Source organism: Asterias rubens, chromosome 22 (assembly GCF_902459465.1).
Source record: "Asterias rubens chromosome 22, eAstRub1.3, whole genome shotgun sequence".
NCBI lineage: Eukaryota > Metazoa > Echinodermata > Asteroidea > Forcipulatida > Asteriidae > Asterias > Asterias rubens.
In genome coordinates, this window is record NC_047083.1 from 7,845,308 (window position 1) to 7,864,953 (window position 19,646).

General features: G+C 41.9%; 1 long non-coding RNA gene across 1 annotated transcript; it reads left to right on the top strand.

The window, feature by feature from the left end:
• The first annotated feature begins 15,639 nt into the window (after window positions 1-15,639).
• Window positions 15,640-18,852, top strand: LOC117305335. The gene is made up of 3 exons (XR_004520666.1): window positions 15,640-15,725; window positions 17,594-17,793; window positions 18,691-18,852. It is a non-coding gene; the product is annotated as an uncharacterized LOC117305335 (long non-coding RNA).
• Window positions 18,853-19,646: the final 794 nt, after the last annotated feature.

A 19,646-nucleotide genomic window follows, 5' to 3' on the forward strand; every position in this document is an offset into this window, starting at 1 on the left:
TTTCTGAAATTCTGGATATAATGTGAAGCAATGTGAACCCGATCCTCGATAGCAGCAGGCTAGGCACCATGAAGCCACCATGAAGCACGCATGAAGAAGGAGGACGGACTAGTGTGCAGCACCATCGAAGTCTTCAAAATATCAGTTAAGTTTTATGCTAAATTACAGTGGTCAGTTGATAAGATCAAACTTGTTCTTTATTGATTTTTCATGTAGGCAAACTAAATCATGAAATTTTTATGGGTTATATTATTTTGTATATTGACACGTTTCATTTCCTAATGCAAGAAATAGTAATTGTCTTTTTCTTTTTAACTATTTTTTGTATAAGGGGGGGGGGGGGCTCCTGAGGGAACTAGACAACACCGAATGGTATGTTATATTGTTTTAAAAATTTAGGTTTACCCACAATCAATCGCTAGGTAAAAAGTAAAAAAGAAATAGTGAATGGTTCAATATGTTTTTCTTTAAGATCTAATGACAACGTGTTGTCATTAATTAATCATTAAAGCCTTTGCCAGGGTGTTAACATCACTGGCAACTCTTTTTTTACTTTAATTTTTTGTTGGTGTGGTAAGCAGTTGACAACCACCTAATTTGATGATGACAGTAGACTGGGACAAAGTTTAATTTGATTTCTTCTCATGGCACTGAAACAACTTTGTCTTACACTATCCTATTTCTTAACCCGAGCTTGTCCAAATGTACAACCGACTTCTAGTCATTTGAAATTAATTATCAGAATAGGGCAACAGGATTTGTTTTACTCTGTAATTTTCCACTCTGTAATTAGTCTTGTTGAGATACATAATAAATACTTGAATGCTGCTTTGTAGAAAAGAATCTTCTTGTATAAAGTGTGATTATTTCTTACATCAAAATGTACTGGTCCCAATTTTATAGCGCAACTTAACGGTATGAGCAAAGTTTGTGCTTACTGTAGCAACTGTAGCACAATTTTTGCTTAGGTGTAAGCGTATTTCACAGGTAGTCTAAGCGAGAAAATTTGGCAGCGATTTTGCGCATTCACCATGGATTTGCATTGTGACGTAATTGAATTTGGTGCAGTAAGTTTTGGAAGATAAACATGCCTTTTTGTGTGCTTACGGTTAGCATCACTTTGAAACGGAATTTGCACAGTTATAAGCACAGAATCGGCCGTTATGAAGCGCTATGAAATTTGGCCCATGCCAATGTCTCTGAGCCTTAATTTGGTTATGTATATCAACCATCATTCTTCCAAAGCAGCATATTATAATGAATTTATTTTGATAATGACTTGCTTTAAGTAAATTCAAATGTTTCTGAATGACACCTTGAGTTTATTAAATTGTAATGTTTTAAATTTTTGCATTTAATCGTTTGATGAGAAAGACATAAGACTATTTTTACCTTCATTTACTTTACTCACCTCTTGGGAAAGTTTCCCCTCTGCTTTTTTTAACAAGGGCTTGGGACCTTCAAATCCAAGGCATGATTGAAAATAAGGTATATTTTAAATTCAGTTTCGAAATGTGTCTGTAAATGTACTCAGACAAAATTTTTATGAATTTGAGATCTTTTGATCTTCTTTTTGTTAACACTGAATTTTCAATCATTTTTCCTTGGATTTGGCAGCATTAAAAACTTTTGTTTGTAACACCAGTTACAATGATCCGGCTTGTGGACCCCCAACCAGTTCTGACGTCCTTCGGCCAGCTGTGCCCTGCAACCATTCACCGTCGGTCTTTATTTCTTTTTCTCTTGCTTCATGGCCTTCCGCTTGGCCACCATCCTCGCCAGCCATTCCTCAAAGGACTCCTTGGCACTGTTGGCACAGTACCAGCAGCCGTAGTACTGGGTGTGGCTCTCAGAATCTCGAGGTTTTTTACATTGGCCGCAAGTTGTAATTTTTGTGCGTTTGGCATACCTGTTTCTCTTGCGTTCAACACCGGCCTCATCCTCTTGAGCCACACGCCGCCGATAATGCTTTGTGCTGCGTGGTACTGGCTTGGACTCTGACCTTGGATGCTCCTCAGAGGCTGGCTGGACAAGGGGATGGTCTTCGGTCTGGCTGCTGGCGACGCCAGGAAATATGACGGCGAATATGGGTGTGGCCACAGGCTTTGCTTGGCGTGTAGAGGATGAGGGTCTTGGTAATGGTTGGGGAGCGACACTGGGGGGAGGCGGTGATGTTGATGATGATGATGATGATTGCAGGATGGGCATACCAGTTGCGGGCAGTTTGGCCTGCACAGAAGGCCATCTGAAACTCCGTCTCGGAGCCGCTGCTGCTGCCTCTGAAAGACAGAACAATAACAAACCAAATAAATAAATAAATAAATAAATAAATAAAACAGTACAGTACAGTTTGCATCATCACCCAGCATGCAACTTCGTTGTGCACATACAAGCCTCATCATTGGTTATTTGGTAAACTTTCTAACTTACTTGTTGTTACTGATGCATTTCCTTCCATAGGGTGATTGGACTGTGATGACCCCTCAATAGGGGGTATGGTTGGGTCCAACCTCGTTTCATGTTGTCTGAAGTCATCATCGTCATCATCGTCATCATCATCTCCTGAGGCATCATCAGGGGAGTACTCTCCAAGTACCTTGTTGGTTTGGTGATAGAGGTACTCTACCCCGATGAGCTCTCCTAAACAAAATAATACAAAAACATAACAATAAGAAAAACCAGTCATGAATCAAGTGCTCACGCTTGGTGAAATGTGAAAACTGGCTTTCAGTGGATGTTTACAGACAAAATTTGAGCAAACCAACCAGGCGCCAAACAAGCAAACAACTAATAGCCTGTACACGCACCTGTATATTTCTGGGGGGTTGACTGTGTGGGGTCAATCCTCTTGCCAAGCACACGTTGTCCGAGCTGGTCTACCGCATACTTCAGATAGCCACTGTACACCCGATGATTGGGGCCTTCGGTGAGTGTGGCATCTGAAGTACGGTCGGCATTCCAGCGCACCAGCCCATCCATCAGGTAGGCCTGGAAATGCAGGTCATTGGCTGTGGTTCCTGCAAAAGAATCGTTTACGTAAATGTAGTACAATAACAAACGACATCTTCACAGTCAAAACTAGAAAAAAAACTGATGAATAAGTAAACAAAAAGAATCTTTGCAACAATGTCTTACCAGGGATGAATCGATTCAGATGGAGATGAAACGACTCAAGTGATGTGGAACCACGAGCACATCTGAACACCGGTAGAGTGACTCCACCCAACACCATCTCACCCGTCTTGGTGTAGAGTTGAACACCCTCCGGGTCCTGGATGCAGATGATGTGTCTCTTCTGGGACTCCCAGATGTCCCAGATGCGGGTGGAGTCAAACAAGGGAACTCCCAGGGTGTCTCGCCCCTGCTCACTGTCCAAAGTGGTGAGCAGGTCCTTGATGAGGCGGGTCGTCTCTTCGACACCACGGGTTGTCCGTCTGCAGTGGCGAGCCAGTGACCTCTTGTTGATGTGGTTGGTCACATCCTCTGCAGACGGGTTCTTGATGTCCTTGGTGATCAGATGTGCCCGTTTAGCCCGCTGTAGCAGATCCACATCCTCTGCACTCCATGAGAAGATGCATGCTGACAGGCGACGTAGAAAAAAGGCGTACAGCTGATGGGAGTCGGTTGTACACCCTGATGCAAATCTCCTCATGAAGTGCCAGATGTCTAGGCGGATCTGCAAGGCAGGCCAGCCAATGAACTGACGTTTTGTGCTGGCACTGCAGCAGTCTCTATTCACATAGAGGAGTTCCGGCGGGGGCACACTGGCAGACTGGTACCGTGTGACAAGGCCCTTGGTCATTTCGTCCAAACCATGGCCTTCTGCAGCGGTCAACACGCACATCAGGACCTGCCCATGCTCATTCCCCACGTCGGTGGCCCATGCTGCAGTACCATGCGTGTGTCCAGCCAGTTTTCTTGCGATCTGAAATTAATGTAATGTAAAACAAAAAATTATTAGTAATTAACAATCCCAAAGCAGAAATGTAAACTCTTTTCCGGCAAACAATTAACAATACAAGTACTTACAACATCACATCTGCACCATGTACCTGCATAAACAATTACAAATTTAGCATAAATAAAAAATGAAATAAATTTTTAAAAATTGTTCAACGAAAACAATGCCTTTCTCACCTTCTTGGTGGAGTCCATTTTCAACACCCGCCCAAATGTCGAAGTAATGGCTGCTTTTATATCGTTGATGCGCTGCAGAACATCGTTACAGTAAACCTGTAGCAGCCAGTGGTAGGTGTGTACCGACGGCATTGGGACGGGGTCATCAAAGGACGGGCGGGAAATGAGTCGACGATCCGAAGCCTGGCTGAACTCCTGGCACTGCGACAGGTAGTGTGCTGTCTTCTGCAGCCAGGCCTCGCTGTGCTGCTCATGAATTTTCCGCTGCAGCTGGAAGGGACCGTTTCCAAGTCCTCTGGACCTCAACAGCCTGACAACCTTGTTATCACAGGCAAGCCTGTAGGTCAGGACTGCAGGGAACTGGAGACGGTGCCCAATGTCCAGCTGCTCCAAGATCGGATGGCTCCAGCTGATGACTTTTTTCTTGCAGTGAGAGCACTCCAGGTACTCAGCTGCCAGATTGTAGTAGCCATCAACATCTACAACCTGGCGCACGTGCGGGTACATGCCAGCTGAGCGGAGTTCCCTCTCACTGCAAGATTCTGAGGGGCAGGTCAGCCTCAGGGCCCACAACCTCCGCGGCATCCACAGTAGCAGGCGGTGCGTGTAAAAGGGCGCTGCCCTAGGTGGCTGACTGTGGATAAGCCGTGGTTGGGGAGGTTGGTACCACAAGCGATTGACTTTGGCATAGTCCAATTCAGCTCTTCCTTTGACTGATAGTCGGAAGAGCGCCTGTGATACCCAGCGGTGGTCCTCTACTGGCAGGCTTTGACGCCAGCCCTCAGTAAGAGGATACTCTGAAATAAATGAACAATTAATTTGACATTTAATACATAAAAATAAAGAATATTAATTTTTGTTTTACCCTTACACTGATGTGTGTTAGCACTGTTAAAATTTCCTGTGATTTTGTTCACATGACTCGGGAAAGTACTGAGTATACAGTGCTACATTCATAAATACCCCAGACAGTTAAGCTATTCCTATTGGTGGAAAGCGCATAATGTAGGGTAGTTTAAAAACATACCTGAGTTTTCTGAAAAAGGTGCAATTATTACGCTTTTTAACAAAGGGGCATTTAAGAGCATGTTGCCACTCTTTTATTACCCTATCGGTGGGTATTATTGGAAACCAAAATGAATAATTTGTTCAAGTAAAAATTCCTGACTCTGTAAAGAAAGAAGTAATTAAAATCTCATTCAACTCTTCAGCCAACAAAACAAACAAACAAACAAACAAAACCTGCACTTTTTATTTATATTGATACTCCAAGATAGATACCTTGTCTTTCTGACATTCCGGCCATCCCTGGTGCCTGACCGGAAGACGAGCCCCGGTCTCCGCTGGATGGCTGCTGGCTGGATGACTGCTGGCTGGATGAGCCCTGGCCTCCGCTGGATGGCTGCTGGCTGGATGAGCCCCGGCCTCCGCTGGATGAGCCCTGGCCTCCGCTGGATGGCTGCTGGCTGGATGAGCCCCGGTCTCCGCTGGATGGCTGCTGGCTGGATGAGCCCTGGCCTCCGCTGGATGGCTGCTGGCTGGATGAGCCCCGGCCTCTGCTGGATGGCTGCTGGCTGGATGAGCCCCGGCCTCCGCTGGATGGCTGCTGGCTGGATGAGCCCCGGCCTCCGCTGGATGGCTGCTGGCTGGATGAGCCCCGGCCTCCGCTGGATGGCTGCTGGCTGGATGAGCCCCGGTCTCCGCTGGATGGCTGCTGGCTGGATGAGCCCCGGCCTCCGCTGGATGGCTGCTGGCTGGATGAGCCCCGGCCTCCGCTGGATGGCTGCTGGCTGGATGAGCCCCGGCCTCCGCTGGATGGCTGCTGGCTGGATGAGCCCTGGCCTCCGCTGGATGGCTGCTGGCTGGATGAGCCCCGGCCTCCGCTGGATGGCTGCTGGCTGGATGAGCCCTGGCCTCCGCTGGATGGCTGCTGGCTGGATGAGCCCCGGCCTCTGCTGGATGGCTGCTGGCTGGATGAGCCCCGGCCTCCCCTGGATGGCTGCTTGCTGGATGAGCCCCGGCCTCCGCTGGATGGCTGCTGGCTGGATGAGCCCCGGCCTCCGCTGGATGGCTGCTGGCTGGATGAGCCCCGGCCTCCCCTGGATGGCTGCTGGCTGCCTTGTCTTACAGCGGATGGCTGGTTCTTCTCTGTATTATTGATTATATTGATGTGGCGTTACACCCACAATAAAGAATGGGAGAGAAAAATTACTAAAAAGTAGTAGCACATGTACACTTGTAAATAATCAGTCAGGTGAAATGGGAAAAAGTAACATGCAACAATATATTCCAAACATTTTCAATGAGTGCAATTGAAATTGTTTTAAATTGTCCAGCATGCAGAAAAAGCACAACAGTTACAGTTGAACTTTAGGGTTTTTAGTTTTTTGTCCTTTTCCGGAAGGTGGGGGGGAGGGGGGGTGGGAGTCGGAGAGAATAACACAGCCAAAAATACATTTAAGAAAAATGCATTCTTCCTTTGAATAGAAATGGAGGAAACAAAACTTCATTACTAACCTTGACTTCCTGCGTCAAAATCTTCCATGGCCAACAGAAGTTCCATGTCAGAAAGAGTACCTGTAAATTTTTCAAGTGGTCAACACTTCAAAATTAGTATTATTTATGCAAAGAACGATTTTATCAAGTATTATTGCAATGCAAAATTTGTACGTTCAACATGTCTTGTTCACACTGAAAACTAAATAGGGAATAATGATTATGAGTAGCAACTGACACATATTGTATAGCATTTCCCTCTGCTATACTCTTACAAGGGATATCATGCAATTTTGTGAAATTTTCCCAATTGCAGCACATACTTCAGTGTTTTACAATAATGAATACGAAAGCAATGCCATACGGTGAAAACTTATAAGAAAGTTACAGTACCTCCGGATGGTGTTGGGGGAGGAGCTGAAGCAGTAGAAGAGGGAAAAGATGAAGGCGGCCGGGTCGAAGCACGTGTTAGGCGTGGCTCCTTCTCCTTCATCTTCATATTTATTGCTTCCAGCCCCTCCGGAAAGGATTCCAGATACTCCTTCAGAAGGAACTTGTTGACACTGAGGGGAGAGGCGCTCTGCCTCTCACCCTTCAGTCCGCACACCAAGTAGGCACAATACCCAAGATTGTGGGTAACGGCCCACTTGAATGTTGACCCTAAAGAAGATTTACACACAGAAAAAAACATTAATGCAATAAAAACAAATTCAATTTCACTTCATCCTCCTCCTAATCAAATCAATAGAGAGTCAGATGAAAAAATTGATTATGATGTTCTGAGTGACAAATTAACTATTGGACACAATTTACAATTAGCTTAAAGGCACTGGTAATTGTCAAAGACCAGTATTCTCACTTGGTGTCTCCCAACAAAATGCGTTAAGTAACATATCTGTAAAAAATTGAACTCAATTGGTCGTTGAAGTTTCGTGATAAAAATGGAAGAAAAAACACCCTTGTTGCCACAACTTTTTGTGCTTTCAGTTGCTGGCAGTATTGCTTCATCAGGATAAAAAGATGTCAGCTCCTCAGAACATAAAAATTGCACATAAGTATGATTAAGACTTACCTTGAAATTGCCCAAACTGGAGTTCAGTTGCAGAGAGAACTGCCAACTTGTCTTTGATGTTGCCCCCCTGCTGTTTCAGCAAACGAATGGCATCCTCCCTGACTTCAACCGGCGACTTGCATGGCGGTTTGCTTTTGCCTTGGTTGGCCATGAGCCATGCACGCGATTCCCCGCTTGTCCCCAAAGTGAGGAATCCATTGTAGCGCTTAAAACGGGGGGCATACATCGTAGCGTCTAACAGAGAAAAAGAAATAGGAAAACAAAAGCAATTTAGAAGCCCAAGAGGGTAAGGAAAAGATTCTTTTGTAAAATAAACTGCGTAATTTTTTTTCTACAAGATGGTGCTTAAGAGTTAAGGGGTTTTGGGCACAGACAAGTTGTTGGTTTGAAGAGACCAATTAACGTTGGTCCATGAAAAGCATTTGGAAATGTTTGTTATGAATACATATGGTTGGAAAGAGGTTTTTAAGTAGAAAACAATGATCCACACAAATATGCTTCAAAATTGTACAGTTTTACTTTTATTGTGTGAACTAACACGGTCGGCCATTATGTGGAGTAAAACCCCCACCAAAAATGCTTCAAAAACAATGTCCACAAGTTTTGCAAATCCATCACATACCGAGGGCTTAATTCGAATGGATGGCAATTTTGAGATGATTTTTTTTTTTAGAATTGGTAGGAAAAAAACTTGTCTAAGATCACAGATTTACATTAAAATTACACAGTCTAATGATTATGATAGCAGAAAACATCTCTTGTCATAATTGATGGGAACAAAATCAAACTATTTTCCTGTTTGGAGTAATCCGGATTTCACTATTTTCTTGTGAGCAGATGGCCGATCAATCTCAAACTTTAACAAGTTTGTAAGTTTATGCATACGGTGGATTACAAAAGCCCTAAACACTGCCAGCAATGATTTTTTGGTAATGTCCCTTTGAAAATTATCCTGATGCTGGAATAGAATAATTTTTAAAAAGGAGTCAACAAAAATTCCCATGCAAAAACAATAAAATTTTAATAAAACAAATGCACACTAACTCAAATCCATAATTGTTCTGCTGTGGACAGTGGTCTTTCAGAATTATAAGGTTCAAAATATAACAAAAATGAAGCTCATTAAAACATTACAAAACTTACCAGAAAGCTTGAAGAAAGCTAACAAAAGTTGCAGACAACTTGAAGTGAGCACACCAAAATTGCAGAAAGCTTGATAAGAGCAAACAGAAGTTGCAGACAACTTGAAGAGAGCACACCAAAATTGCAGAAAGCTTGAAGAGAGCAAACAGAAGTTGCAGACAACTTGAAGAGAGCACACAAAATTGCAAAAACTGCTTGCAGGATACACTTCTGAACGCAACGATGGAAGAAAGCAGAGTGGCACAAAAATTGAAATCCGGACAACATCAGCCCGGAAAAGCTAGACCAGCTACACTCTCATTGGACAATCACATTTTATGCCATGTAATGATTGGACATCTTGGGGAAATTATGGGATGGAGATGAGAAGTGAGGTGATCCTCCCACTTCCAAGGACAGGGGCAATAAAAAAAAATAGTGTCTCCTCACAACCTCAAAAGGAGGCAGAGATCAAAGCTCTTATTTTCAGTACAAGAGTCACACCTCCAAAACATTCTATAGAAAATGGAGAGCAAAATAAACAAGTAACATCTCTGTACATGTAAAGATGAAAGAGAGTTAATTTCTTCCAAGTTTGATGAGGTGTGAACTGTCTCATCACACCCCATATAACTTGGAGCAGATAATTAACACTTAATAAAAGAGGGCAGAGTTAATACAGCAATGAACCCCTCTATTGTGCAGTATGGATTGGGGTTGTAACAATGGAGTCTCACTGGCACCTCCTCTGAATGGGCACCTTTTCTAACAATTAACACCACTTTTTCTAACCCCAAAATTCACTATTTCCATAGCCTCTCAAATTCCAGAAGTATCATAAAATAAATGTATACTAATTTACTGTAAAAGTGAAAACAACCCTTCCGAGAAATTCTTAGTATGAAAGGAGAAATAATAAGTTTAAAATGGGATAAAAGTTAAGGCAAAACTTTACCTGTGTGCAGTCAGGGCAGGCAGTGGTTTGAGCTAGCAACACATGGTTTTTGGCCTTGTCATACTGCTGTTGCATTATAAAAAGATACATTTAGTTTGACCCAATATATAAACTGTTTCATGATTAATATTACAGTGGAAATGGTTATGCATAACAGGTGATTGTATTTGTGTCAACTTTACCCACCTATTTCATGGCCCATCATTACTTGATTTTGACTTTGATCTACTCTTTACGAGTGCAAACCCGAGAACTTCTATGGCGCGCCGATTTTCCCCTAACTTTGCTGCGAAATTGGAACAACAATTGGAACGGCTCGACCAATCAGAGCCCTCAATCACGAAATTGGAACAAAATTGGAGCTGATTACAAATCGACCCATTTGGCGCTCCGTACTTGCACTTCACCATTTTTCCTCCCAGATCGCATTTTCCCCCAAAATTCGACTGAACTATTGTCCATAAATCACACATTACAGCCTTAAAAAAATGAATTTCAACACCAATAATATTGGTAAGTTTTTTTAACAATTATTTTCAGTAACTTTCATGTAGTTTGGTATCGTTTTTGTGTCTAAAAATATGTTGTTTTGCGCCCGTCAGCAGCGATGTACTGCAGTGTAAATGAATAGGAGTTTGGGCTTTCATTGGTGTGGTTTAACCAGTTTCGGGAAAATATTTGATTGTTATTTTTGTCATTAGGAACTAGTAACAATGTGTTAATTTTGGTTTAGTGATATTACCTATTGTTATTTACAGCTAATGCTAAGCCCCCCACCATGAAATGTACAATTTGTGATGGTTCTTAAATGCAATTTCTTCCGATCTTTTATTCAAGTTCCAAACCAAAATATTAAATTATAAACTCAGAATGGGTATGCATTTGGTTAGCTTCCCTGGGTCGACCCCGCAGTGCTTACTCAGGTGAGCCCCTGACAAGAGCTAATCGAACAATCTGATCGCCCTCTCGTGGTGACAGCATGCACCTCGGGTCACCCCCAAGTGACCCACTCTACAAGCAGGGCACTGGGGTCTGACCCGGGTGAGCCCCGTAAAAGCATGGTCGAAGCTATTCGGACGTACCGGGGTAGACCGGGGTCGACCCAGGGAAGCTAAACGAACGCAACCATAACTACAGAAAATTGATTTATTTGTTGTTATGTTATGGGTATACTTCAATAGGTCTACTCACAAAGAATTGATGAATATTTGTATTTATTGGTTTTAAAAGTGCAGAGAGGTATTCAAGATAGCTGAACTTGTATGGATAACTTTCTGTATCCTGCCGCGCCAGCCACTTTCACTCATTTTTACAAAAAGGGATATTTGATTGAGGTTTATTTGTTATACTATTTTTCATATCGAATGAAAAAGTGGTGGCGTGACATGTACGTTTATAAATTAACTGGCCTGATTCTTAAATCACTGGCCTCAGGTAACCTGTTGTACAGTGTTATTTCGAATCCTGGCCCCTACTCCCTTGGATCGTCTTACCACAGTCTTGAGTCCAGAGTCTGTTGTCACCGAGACACAATGTACGTTTCAGATGAAGTGTCTGTAAAGAACATTTTTCTTTGAGATTGTAGATAATTAGTGTTGTGTTAATTAATTCCTATTTTTGTTTTATTTTTCCTGTCTCAGGATATATCATCTCATTATTGGATGACGGCAGAGTCTGCCCGAAAACACGGCCATCACTGGTTATTCAGAAGGATGAACCATCAGAAGCACTCTTCAGGATGTCCAAAAAGGAAAAAGGGGAGTTCAACTACACGATCATCAACCGCTTCTGGTACTACCCTCCCTTTCCATGCCCTGCCCACCCCTGACCATGCCCTGCCCACCCCTGACCACGCCCTGCCCACCCCTGACCACGCCCAATCTTTAGTCAACAACCCAGAGCTGCACAGTAATTTACCCACAAGCTTGGAAGCTGTGGGCTCTGAAGCTGACTTGCCTCACCCAAACGTGCAAGCACCGGGAACTCCTCTCAGCCGGTATATACCCGCATGTGCGTCAGGTTGTGGACATGTGTAGAGCATTTGACGGGTGTCAATCAGGTAGGTGATTACCTGGGGCCAATTTCATTAAGCTGTTAAGAAGAAATAAGTACTGCTTGACAAATTGCATTGCTAAGCAAACTTTGGGGTGGGCACCAGCCACAACAGTGGTATGCTAACTAATTGTAAACTGATGGGCTGGTAACCTATATCTGCTAAGCAATAGTACTCTGTGCTTAGCAAGTTTGTGTTCCTTTGCAATTTATTTCATTGAAATGCAGGTTGCCAAAAAACTTGCTGGACCGATTAGCCTCCGGGACTGCTCTGCATGGGCCACCAACTTTGGGAATGAGTGTGGACAGTGTTGATGACAGCAGCAGAAGGCTTTGAAGGGATGGCCAAGGGCATCACTGCTCGCTACAAGACTGCCGGTGTATCGATGGTGTTATTCGGAGTCACTCTACCGGTGTTCAGATGTGTTTGTGGGTCCACATCACTTGAGTCGTTTTATCTCCATCTGAATCGATTCATCCCTGGTAAGACATTGTTGCAAAGATTGCTTTTGTTTACTTATATCAGTTAAACTCTTCTTGTTTCGGCTGGTGTCCTGGAATGCCGACCGTACTGCAGATGCCACACTCGGCACGAAAGGCCCAAATCAGCACGAAAGGCCCAAAACAGTGGCTATCTGAAGTACACGGTTGACCAGCTCGGACATGGGCCCAATTTCATAGAGCTGCTAAGCACAAAAACTTGCTTAGCATGACATTTCTTCCTTGATAAAAACAGGATTACTAACCAAATTTCGATCTGTTGCATATTGCTTATTACTGGTATTCAGCTGTTACTTGCTTATCCTGAAAATCATGTGAAAATTTGGTTGGTAATCTTGTTTTTATTGAGGCAGAAATTTCATGCTTAGCAAATTTTTGTGCTTAGCAGCTCTATGAAATTAGGCCATGGTGTGCTAAGCCAGAGGATTGACCCCACACAGACACCCCCCAAGAAATACACAGGTGCCTGTTCATAAGGGAATCAATGTGTGGTGAAGAGGTTTACAACTAGTGGTTTAAACCCATTGAGGCCTTGTTCTTGATAATTTTACCGGAAAGAAGTCGAGGTAAATTATCAAGAACCAGCCGTCGATTTCACCAAACTCTTCCTAACTTAAGATTAATCTTAGGACCTAGGACGGGTCCCAACCCTGCACTGTAGTATGCAGACATTAAGATTAATCCTAAGTTAGGACGAGTTACTCGTCCTAACTCGAGATAGGATCAGTCCTAGCGTTTCGTGAAATCGGCTGCTGGCCTACTAATTGGTTTATAAATATGAAACAAAGATTGATACTGTACCGCAGTGCATTGTAAAGACGTCTTATTTCTCTGCTTCTAATTCTGCTGTTATTGTTACATGTATCTTACAGGCACAATGAGTAATCAAATTCAATGGCAGGTGTTTTCAGAGCCCCTCCCTTCTCCACTTGTGAAACCCATCAGACTGACTGTACCTGGTGTAGAGCAACAAAACCAGTTCAAAGATCCGGCAAACAATGCTGGAAAGGGAACACCCGTGCGAGCACCACATAAACAAGTTCCAACCCCCAGACCAGTGCCCAGACCAACATTCGACACGACACCTTCGGACCAGCCTGCACCACCCATATTCACTGTAATATTTCCTGGCGCCGCCAGCAGCCAGACCCAAGAAGACCATCCCCTTGTTCAGCCAGCCTCTGAGTAACAGTTAAGTTTGAGTCCAAACCAGTACCACGTAGCACAAAGCATTATTGGCGTCGTGTGGCTCAAGAGGATGAGGCTGGTGTTGAGTGCAAGAGGAGGAAGTACGCCAAACGAACAAAAATAACAACTTGCAGCCAGTGTAAAAAACCACGGGATTCGGAGAGCCACACCCAGTACTACGGCTGCTGGTACTGTGCCAACAGTGCCAATGAGTCCTATGAAGAATGGCTGTCGAGGATGGTGGCCAAGCGGAAGCAAAAAAAAAACGTTTTTAATGCTGCCAAATCCAAGGAAAAATGATTGAAAATTTAGTATATAAAAAGAAGATCAAAGCATTTCAAATTCATAACAATTTGGTCTGAATACATTTACAGACACATTTCGAAACTGAATTTAAATTATTTGTATTTTCAATCATGTTGCCTTGGATTTGAAGGTCCCAAGCCCTTATAATAAAGCAGAGGGGAAACCTTAATTACTAATAGATGAATAAACTAATTGAAGGTAAAAACAGTGTTAAATTAAAGACATTGGACACTATTGGTAATTAGCAAAGACTAGTCTTCACAGTTGGTGTATCTCAACATATGCATAAAATAATAAACCTGTGAAAATTTGAGCTCAATCGGTCGTCGAAGTTGCAAGAAAGGTTTAATGATAATAACTATTTTGAGTAATAACCAATAGTGTCCACTGCCTTTAAAACCAAAAATAGACCCTAGTATGAGTCTGTATCAAGGGCATGCATTAAAGGCTAGGACTCCATTGGTAATTATTCAAAATAATTGTTAGCCTAAAAACTTACTTAGTAACAAACAATGAACATCTGTTGATATAATAAAACAGTGTAAGAACGGTTTCCATCTGAAGTAATGTAGATTTTGAGAAAGAGGTAATTTCTCACTCCCAAATATAAAAAGGCTTCTAAGCTCACAAGTATTTTGTGCAACAAGTTTTTTCCCCCTCAATATTCTCTTGCAACTTCGTTGACCAATTGAGTCAAAATTTTTACAGGTTTGTTATTTTATGCATATGTTTGGAAACACCAAGTAGGAACACTGGGCTTTGACAAAAACCAAAGGTGTCCAGTGCCTTTAAAGCCATTGGACCCTTTCGGTAAACAGTGTTGTCCAAGGCCCACAATTTGTGTACCACAACTTCTATATCAAGTAACAAACCTGTGAAAATTTAGGCTCGGTCATCGGAGTCGGGAGAAAACAACGGAAAAACCCACCCTTGTTTCCGTGCGTTTCGCCGTGTCATGACATGTGTTTAAAATAAATCCGTAATTCTCGTTAACGAGAATTTATATTGTTTTGCTGTTTTCTCAAAAAGTAAAGCATTTCATGGAATAATATTTCAAGAGAAGTCTTTCACCATTGCCTTCTGTAAACCCTGTAAGTTATTTGTAAATCTGTGAACTTTTATTTTTTTTTCTGAACCGAAAGGGTCCAATGGCTTTAAGAAATAGGATACTGCAAGTTGCTTCAGTGCCATGTGGGAAGAAAATAAATTTGGTCCCATTGTTTCACCATCAAATAAAGAGAAAATACAATTAGTGGTTGTCAAACTGCTTAACAACGGATAATAACTTGGTTTAAATGGAAACAAGTAGTTATCTCTTCCATGTCTACTAATTTCTCTTTGTGTGTAACTTTAGTGGAGAGAAATAAAATAATATCAATAAAATTGGCTTAATAAAACAGTCAAATGGAGCTAGTTATTGAACCTTTTGAATTTTTAGAATTTAATAGTTTCGGAGCGCTCCATACACACAATGTGTTGTGTAGTAAAGTTTTGAGTCACGTGAGGTTGCTTGAAGACGATGCATTATGCAAAGTAGCCTCTAAGCCAATGAAAGGGCAGTATGCTAATCTTGCCTTTACAATGCTGGGGTAAAAACATACGGGTTCTGCTATCACTGCATGCACGCATCATCACACGTAGTCTTGGGCCAAGACGTCAAGGTCGCTGCCCATAGCGAGAAGATACTAAAAAGCTATTGGGTGATGATACGGTGCGCTGAACTCGAAGGTCTTGTAACCAAGACTAGCGTGTATAGCTCTCGCTTTTTCGTTTCACACACTTGGGGTGTCGTTCTTTTCAGCGAGTGCAGCTGGACTGTCAAGACGTTACACTTGGCAAACAGAGAAAAACCCTCAATGTTTCTTATTTGATATATTGTCAACGATCTCTTGACAGGTAAATAATGGGTTTGGAATGTATACTTCACTTTGGTTGATAATACAATAATGTTTTTATACCAGAAAGGTATATTTTTCCCCGATTTTAGTTAGGCCTTTAGTTAGGGGCGTTAAATTTAAACGGAATGACATATCTGCTTGTTGTGCATTCTGACTCCCGTGTGTATTGTATTTGGAAAAGTCCATGTGTTTTTTTGCCCCCGAAAAATATGTTCAATCTCATTGCATTATTGTGGCGAAGTCCATGCTAGTAGCCCATTCGAAGTCCATGTCATTGTCATGTAATGTTCGTAAATTGGACCCACCACAAAGTCTTTAAAATTAAAAATCCATCTTCTGTCTTGATTTAAAAATAAGTATTGTAATGTAAGCACATTTTTTTTTTACAGGAAAGCAGTTTTTGTTTGGTGATATTTTTTGTGGCTTATGTTTTTTCTTTTGTTTTATTTAAACATCTGCATTGCATCTGTTAAATACTGTTCGAACATGTTCAAACGCCTGTGCCCAATTTCATAGCGCTGCTTTATTATAACGGTAAGCAAATTTGCGTTCTTACTTACTGTAGTGTAGTGTGTTAGTGTAGCAGAATATTTGCTTAAAAAAGACGTAGCTTATTTCACAGGTTAGCATAGCCCCACTTGTGTGGCCAAGGATAGCTGAATCCTTAGCCACACGTCCACCCCATTTCCCCATGGAGCTAAAAAATAAAAAAATTCTGGCGCCTTATCTAAGAGCCACCCGGCAGTATAAACCAGATGAGCGTGTTCACCTAACTCTTAGCTTGCTTTGTGTGTATTGAAAAGTGAAACAAATGAAATTTTAAAAGGAAAATGTTAACGATAACTTTGCTACCTTTCGCCGACTCTAATTTCATCGATTCGTGCACGGCGCAGTCATCTTGGAATATGACGTCATCGGCCTGCTGAGCTGTGGGCCCGTGAGGGCGCAAATACAAATCAACGGCTGTTTTATGTGAATAAGCTTGGGTACTTTTCGTGAACTACGTAAAGTACACAAGCTTTTAAGGGGCAAGGCAGTTTTGCCTTGACTCTTTGTAAAAATTAAGGGCACCAATGCCATTTTCAAAACTTTCGAAGGGCATCAAGGCGATCATAAGAATTGCGAAGGGCACAATGGCAATTTGAAAAAAAACCCCAAAACTCTAAAAAATAGTTCTTCAAATTTTTCCACTTCAATCGATTGCCTCATATACCCAATGATGCACTAACAACTAACCCACAGAAAAAGAAAGCATTCATCTAACTCAACAAAATAAAAAGAATTAAGAACAAATCTTAAAATACACAATAAATAAATATTTTTGTTCATACTGCTACTATTGGTCATGCACGTTGTGTAGTTTTTCCTAGAGGCGCTAAAATTCCTAAATGTAGAAAGAAAAGATTGTTCCATGATTAAAAAGAGCGACTCACTCAACTGCTGTCTAATTGGAAAGAATTCAGCCTTGGAATTTCTTTTTTGAACGTTTTGAAAGGGCAAGTTTATTTTCATTTTGCAAAGGGCACTTTAAAGGGATACTCTTTTAGTTAATGGGAGACCCTTACTGTAAAGCCTAGTTCTTACTCTCTGCGAATGCGAAGCGAATGTTGGCGTCACAAATTCGCAATGAATAATTCGCAGCTCATCAACTGTGCTCTTCTCACTTGCGGATATCGCTGCGAAGGGAGGGTTGTGAGGTCGAATTCCCGTCAAATCGCATCGCATTTGCAGGTAGTTTGGACCGGGCTTAATTCCAGGCCTGACCGTTGTTGATTTGAAACTTAGCTATCCGAGTAGCCATTCACAAAGTTTAATTTGAAACTTTTTTCTTAACTGGGTTTCTTCTTCTTTTATGGAATTTTATAGAATCCTCGGCTCTATCACGCTATCGAGAAAACTTCACATCAGCAAAGTAATCTGCTTAAGATGACATCAAGGTTTATCTTGCCGATGGTGATCAGAGATCAGCAACATCATGCCCAGGTCGTTTATTATGGCTGAAACTCAGTGGTTGACGGCTGAGTAGTTACCCAACGCTGAAGTGTTGTAGTCACTTTCAGAAAATGGTATTAATCATGTACTTTTCTTCCAAGGTTTCAAATTTTTCACTCGCATAATAATAATATTAATCGTTTTTGATATTGCACTTTACACACCTGTAGCCCTTCCAACATTGAAATCCCTTGTCACTTGGCTATTTAATTAGTTCCTTAAACCATCTCGGCTCCCTCGGGAGTAAACAGCCTGTGCAACAAATATGCGCTACTAAGCTGAATCAATCACAAAAAAAGTTGGTAAGACACTGCTCTAGAATTGCAAAGGTCGTGGGTTCGAATCCCACATGAGTAATATGCCTGTGATTTTTTTCACAAAACCTGGGAAAGTATACATTGCTAAAATACATCTATTAAATCGCTGCAGTTCCCGTTGCTTAAAGGAACATTTTGCCTTGGATTGCACGAGTTGGTCTATGAAAAGCGTTTGTAACCCTTTTTTATAAAATTCATATGGTTGGAAAGGTGTTTTAAAAGTAGTATACAATGAACCACACAAGTTTGCCTCGAAATTGCGTGGTTTTTCCTTTAACTGTGCGAACTAACAGGGTCGGCCATTCATGGGAGTCAAAAATTTGACTCCCATAAATGGCCCACCGTGTTAGTCGACGAGGTAATAGTAAAACCGTGCAATTTCAAGGCATGTTTGTGCGGATCATTGTATTCTACTTTTGCAACATCTTTCCAACCATATGCATTTTATAACAAACGGTAAAGAACGCTTTTCAAAGACCAACTCGGCCGATCTAAGGCAACGTGTTCTTTTAAATCATAGGATTCAAAGTGCCTCTAGCTACCCTTCAATCTCGGTGGTCTAGTTGGTAAGACACTGCTCTAGAATTACAAGGGTCGTGCGTGGGTCGTAATCCCACCCGAGTAATATGTCCGTGATTTTTATCACTGATACAGGTCAAGTGAACTACGACCAGGTTCAAGTCAAGCATGTGCTGTTTTGCCTCATCGAGTCTCGACTTCATTAGCTAACAAGCAAGGAGATCAGGGTAGATGTGGCATTTACAGGCAAACTCTACTCTGCTAGTGGCTATCCTGTGTCACAGTTCCCACTGGACTAACACCGAGTGAGTATTGATTATTATTACGAGTAATTAACACGGTCATAATTGACCGTTTTGAAATCGACAGGGTCGTGGCCCTGCGTTAAATGACCGAGCAGAAGGCAAACGACCCTGCAAAGTTTTAAAAGGCCGTTTAAAGGCGGAGCAACTTTTCTTTTTGTTCCCAATCATGAATGCCCTTTTTGTTAAAATCTGTAAATTTCAGTATAAATTTTCAATTCCTGTCGAGTCCTTTGGTTGTGTTTCGCTGGCAGGCTAATAGATTGTACATTGAGTATTGATATACATTATCTAATGCATAAAGTAGCACCTGCGTATGAGCCTGCGCGCAAAGTGTAAACACTTCTCATATGTTTATATTGCATCTTTAAACAGCTCAAAGCCAAAACCCAAGTTGCATACTACACTTGATCAATGCTAGGCAGTGGACACTATTGGTAATTACGCGAAATAATTATTAGCATAAAACTTCACTTGGTAACGAGTAATGAGGAGAGGTTGATAGTATAATTTATTCTGAGCAACATTTCCCTCTGAAGTGACGTAGTTTTTGAGAAAGAAGTAATTTTCCTCGAATTTGATTTAGAGACCTCAGATTTAGAATTTGAGGTCTTGAAATCAAGCATCTAAAAGCACACAGCTTCATGTGACAGGGGTGTTTTTTTCTTTCATAGTTATCTAGCAACTCCGACGACCAATCAAGCTCAAATTTTAACAGGAGTTTGTTATTTTATGCATAAAGTTGAGATACACCAAGTGAGAAGACTGGTCAATGACAATTACCAATAG